Raw genomic sequence first — 6,000 nt, forward strand, 5'->3', positions numbered from 1 at the left:
ATGCTTGAGTCTTCTTGAAATATGCAGGGATGAACCACGGGGGCATCCCCAAGCTTAGAGTTTTCACTCTCCTTGATCATATTGTATCATCCTCCTCTCTTGACCCTTGAAAACTTCCTCCACACCAAACTCAAAACAAACTCATTAGAGGGTTAGTGCATAATCAAAAATTCACATGTTCAGAGGTGACATAATCATTCTTAACACTTCTGGACATTGCACAAAGCTACTGAAAGTTAATGGAATAAAGAAATCCATCAAACATAGCAAAACAGTCAATGCGAAATAAAAGGCAGAATCTGTCAAAACAGAACAATCTGTAAAGACGAATTTTTCTGGGGCACTAAACTTGCTCAGATGAAAATGCTCAAATTGAATGAAAGTTGCGTACATATCTGTGGATCACTCACGTAAATTGGCAGATTTTTCTGAGTTACCTACAGAGAATACTACTCAAATTCGTGACAGCAAGAAATCTGTTTCTGCGCAGTAATCCAAATCTAGTATCATCTTTACTATCAAAGACTTTACTTGGCACAACAATGCAATAAAATAAAGATAAGGATAGGTTGCTACATTAGTAACAACTTCCAAGACTCAAATATAAAATAAAAGTGCAGAAGTAAAATAATGGGTTGTCTCCCATAAGCGCTTTTCTTTAACGCCTTTCCGCTAGGCGCAGAAAGTGTGAATCAAGTATTATCAAGAGATGAAGCATCAACATCATAATCAGGGGTGTTGGGAGTTTCCTCAACAATGCATTGTATCTGGTCTATGTAAGTAACTCCTCTTTGTACGCTTTTAGGCTTACTATTCTCATCAAACAAATTTTCAGGAATAAGCCAAGCATAGTTATTTTCTAGAGCTTCATGCATTCCTAGGAGCTTACTAGGCATCGGTACTTTAATCTCCCCACCATCATTAACATTATTAGTGGAACTTATTCTATCCATGTCCATCTTTTCAAGTGTTCTTTTAAAAATCAGTGAACAAACCGAGCCTCTTATGCTTAATAAAAACTTTTCTAGCTTCTTTAGCTATATCCTCAAATTCTCTAACAAGGACTTTTAAAACAAAATCTCTCTTTTCTCCCATCTCCATATCAGAAAGTGTAAGAAACATATGTTGCATTATGGGATTGAGATTAACAAATCTAGTTTCCAACATGTGTACTAAACAGGCAGAAGCACTTTCATAAGTAGGAGCAACTTTTAATAATGGTATATCTTCAAAATCTTCATCCATACTAACATGGGTGAAAAATTCTTCTATATTATCTCTTCCAATGATAGACCCTTGTCCTACTGGTATTTTTTTCAAGGTGGACTTAGAAGGCAACATGATGAAATAAACAAAAAGTAAATAGGATAAAAGCAAGTAACTAATTTTTTTGTGTTTTTAATATGGAGAACGCAAACAAGATAGTAAATAAAATAAATGCAAGTAACTAATTTTTTTGTATTTTTGATATAATGAGCAAACAAAGCAGTAAATAAAATAAAGTAAAGCAAGATAAAAACAAAGTAAAGAGATTGGAAGTGGGAGACTCCCCTTGCAGCGTGTCTTGATCTCCCCGGCAACGGCGCCAGAAAACTGTCTTGATGACGCGTAAAGCACACGTCCGTTGGGAACCCCAAGAGGAAGGTGTGATGCGTACAGCAGCAAGTTTTCCCTCAGTAAGAAACCAAGGTTATCGAACCAGTAGGAGTCAAGAAGCACGTGAAGGTTGTTGGTGACGGAGTGTAGTGCGGCGCAACACCAGGGATTCCGGCGCCAACGTGGAACCTGCACAACACAATCAAAGTACTTTGCCCCAACGTAATAGTGAGGTTGTCAATCTCACCGGCTTGCTGTAACAAAGGATTAGATGTATAGTGTGGAAGATGATGTTTGCAAAGAACAGTAAAGAACAATGTTTGCAGTAGATTGTATTTGATGTAAAAGAATGGACCGGGGTCCACAGTTCACTAGTGGTGTCTCTCCAATAAGAAATAGCATGTTGGGTGAACAAATTACAGTTGGGAAATTGACAAATAAAGAGGGCATAATAATGCACATACATATTATGATGAGTAGTGTGAAATTCAATTGGGCATTACGACAAAGTACATAGACCGCTATCCAGCATGCATCTATGCCTAAAAAGTCCACCTTCGGGTTAGCATCCGCACCCCTTCAAGTATTAAGTTGCAAACAACAGACAATTGCATTAAGTATGGTGCGTAATGTAATCAACACAAACATCCTTAGACAAAGCATTGATGTTTTATCCCTAGTGGCAACAGCGCACATCCACAACCTTAGAACTTTCTGTCACTGTCCCAGATTAAATGGAGGCATGAACCCACTATCGAGCATAAATACTCCCTCTTGGAGTTACAAGTATCAACTTGGCCAGAGCCTCTACTAGCAACGGAGAGCATGCAAGATCTTAAACAACACATATATGATAGATTGATAATCAACATAACATAGTATTCCATATTCATCGGATCCCAACAAACGCAACATGTAGCATTACAAATAGATGATCTTGATCATGATAGGAAGCTCACAAGATCTAACATGATGGCACAATGAGGAGACGACGACCATCTAGCTATTGCTATGGACCCATAGTCCAGGGGTGAACTACTCACACATCAATCCGGAGGCGATCATGGCGATGAAGAGTCCTCCGGGAGATGATTCCCCTCTCCGGCAGGGTGCCGGAGGCGATCACCTGAATCCCCCGAGATGGGATTGGCGGCGGCGGCGTCTCTGGAAGGTTTTCCGTATTGTGGCTCTCGGTACTGGGGTTTTCTCGACGAAGACTTTTTATAGGCGGAAGGGCAGAGTCGGGGGGCTGACGGGGGACTCACACGCTAGGGCGGCGCAGGCCCCCCCTAGGCCACGCGGCCCTAGTGTGGCGGCGCCTCGTCACCCCACTTCGTATCCCCCTCGGTATTCTGGAAGCTTCGTGGAAAAATAAGAACCTGGGCGTTGATTTCGTCCAATTCCGAGAATATTTCCTTTGTAGGATTTCTGAAACCAAAAACAGCAGAAAACAACAACTGGCTCTTCGGCATCTTGTCAATAGGTTAGTGCCGGAAAATGCATAAATATGACATAAAGTGTGTATAAAACATGTGAGTGTCATCAATAAAGTAGCATGGAACATAAGAAATTATAGATACGTTTGAGACATATCAATAGGCAAAGAAATAGATTTCAGATCTGAAAATAACTGATTGAGATCCCATGATTACTTGCATAAATTAACCGATTGAGATCCCATTATTAGTTGCATAAATCAAGAAGGGATAAAAAAAATGGAATAAAATCGGCGCAAATATTAACCCAATACTCATCAATCTACAGATCCATCTACACCAGCAAAAATAGGGTTCAAAAAGGAACGGGGAACAAAAAAGGGAGCAAACCGTAGTTACCTCGTTTCATGGGTCGTCCATGAAGGTGTCGTAGGGGTTCGGGGGTGATGACCCACAAGTATAGGGGATCGCAACAGTCTTCGAGGGAAGTAAAACCCAAATTTATTGATTCGACACAAGGGGAGGTAAAGAATACTTATAAGCCTTAAAAACTGAGTTGTCAATTCAGCTGCACCTGGAAAAGCACTAGTAACAGGGGTGATGTGAAAGCAGCAGTAATATGAGAGCAATAGTAACAGTAACACAGCAGCAGTAACAGTAACACAGAGGCAATGACACCAGAAAATAGTTGATACTACTTCCAATGACATATAGAACGAGTATATGATGATGAGAGATGGACCGGCGTCCACCGAGATCTACACTAGTGGTAACTCTCCAATAACAAGTGACAAGTGTTGGGTGAACAAATTACAGTTGGGCAATTGATAGGATTGAAATGGCATTAAGACAGAACATCAATTTATTAATCATGTAGGCACGTTTTCCATATATAGTCATACGTGCTCGCAATGAGAAACTTGCATAACATCTTTTGTCCTACCAGCCGGTGGCAGCCGGGCCTCAAGGGAATCTATCGGCTATTAAGGTACTCCTTTTAATAGAGCACCGGAGCAAAGCATTAACACTTGGTGAAAACATGTGATCCTCATATCACAGCCTTCCCCTCCGGTTGTCCCAATTTCTATCACTTTGGGGCCTCGGGTTCCGGACAGCAATATGTGCAAACAACTTGTAGATACAATCTAAGCAATAAGTATAGAGCTTAAATCTAAGATCATGCCACTCGTGCACTAGTGACAAGCATTAAACACAACAAGATTACAGCAACAATAACTTCACAAACTTTATAGATAGACTAATCATAATGTAACAATCCATCGGATCCCAAAAAAACACAACACCGATTACATCGGATGGATCTCAATCATGTGAGGCAGCTCATGAGATCATTGTATTGAAGTACATGGGATAGAGAGTACCAACTAGCTACTGCTAGAACCCGTAGTCCATGGGGGAACTACTCACGGAGCATGATGGAGGCGGTGGCGTCGATGGAGATGGCTTCCGGGGGCACTTCCCCGTCCCGGCGGCGTGCCGGAACAGAGATTCTGTCCCCCCGAATTGAAGTTTCGTGATGGCGGCGGCGCCCCTGGAGTCTTTCTGGAGTTTCGTCAATTTGTATCAAGGTTTTAGGTCGCGAGGGGTCTTATAGGCGAAGAGGCGGCGCAAGGAGGCGCCTGGAGGGCCCACCCCATAGGGCGGCGCCCCCCCCCCCTCCAGGCCGCGCCGGCCTATGGTCTGGGGGCCCCAGGCCTCCCCTCCGACTCTCCTTCGGTGTCCTGGTCCGTCTCGGTGAATTATGATGTTTGGTCTTCGTTTCGTCGAATTCCGAGAATATTGCCCGAACAGCCTTTCTGGAACCAAAAACAGCAGAAAACAGGAACTGGCACTGTGGCATCTTGTTAATAGGTTAGTTCCGGAAAACGCATAAAAACATTATAAAGTGTGAGCAAAACATGTAGGTATTGTCATAAAACAAGCATGGAACATCAGAAATTATAGATACGTTGGAGACGTATCAAGCATCCCCAAGCTTAGTTCCTACTCGCCCTCGAGTAGGTAAATGATAAAAAGAATAATTTCTGTAGTGACATGCTACTTACATAATCTTGATCATACTATTGTAAAGCATATGAGATGAATGCAGTGACTCAAGGCAATGATCTATAGTTGCTAACAAATTGATAACATATAGCAAAACTTTTCATGAATAGTACTTTCAAGACAAGCATCAAAAGTCTTGCATAAGAGTTAACTCATAAAGCAATAAATTCAAAGTAAAGGCATTGGAGCAACACAAAGGAAGATTTAAGTTTCAGCAGTTGCTTTCAACTTTCAACATGCATATCTCATGGATAATTGTCAACACAAAGTAATATAATAAGTGCAAATAAGAAAGTATGTAAGAATCAATGCACAATTGACACAAGTGTTTGCTTCTAAGATGGAAGGAAGTAGGTAAACTGACTCAACATAAAGTAAAAGAAAGGCCCTTCGCAGAGGGAAGCAGGGATTAAATCATGTGCTAGAGCTTTTCAAGTTTTGAAATCATATAGAGAGCATAAAAGTAAAGTTTTGAGAGGTGTTTGTTGTTGTCAACAAATGGTAGTGGGCACTCTAACCCCCTCATCAAACAGACTTTCAAAGTGCGGCTCCCATGAAGGACGTTATCTCTACCAGCAAGGTAGATCATCCCTCTTTCTCTTTTGTTTACACATGTACTTTAGTTTTATTTATGGATGACACTCCTCCCAACCTTTTGCTTTCACAAGCCATGGCTAACCGAATCCTAGGGTGCCTTCCAACATTCACATACCATGAAGGAGTGTCTATTTGCAAAATTAAGTTGCTTACTAATGAATCAGGGCAAAAAATGTGAAGAGAATTATTAGTGAAGGTTAATTAATTGGGGGCTGGGAACCCCGCTGCCAGCTCTTTTTGCAAAATTATTGGATAAGCGGATGAAGCCACTAGTCCATTGATGTGAGTCTGCCCAACAAGATTG

The sequence above is a fragment of the Lolium rigidum genome, chromosome 2 (genome assembly GCF_022539505.1).
Source record: "Lolium rigidum isolate FL_2022 chromosome 2, APGP_CSIRO_Lrig_0.1, whole genome shotgun sequence".
Lineage (NCBI taxonomy): Eukaryota > Viridiplantae > Streptophyta > Magnoliopsida > Poales > Poaceae > Lolium > Lolium rigidum.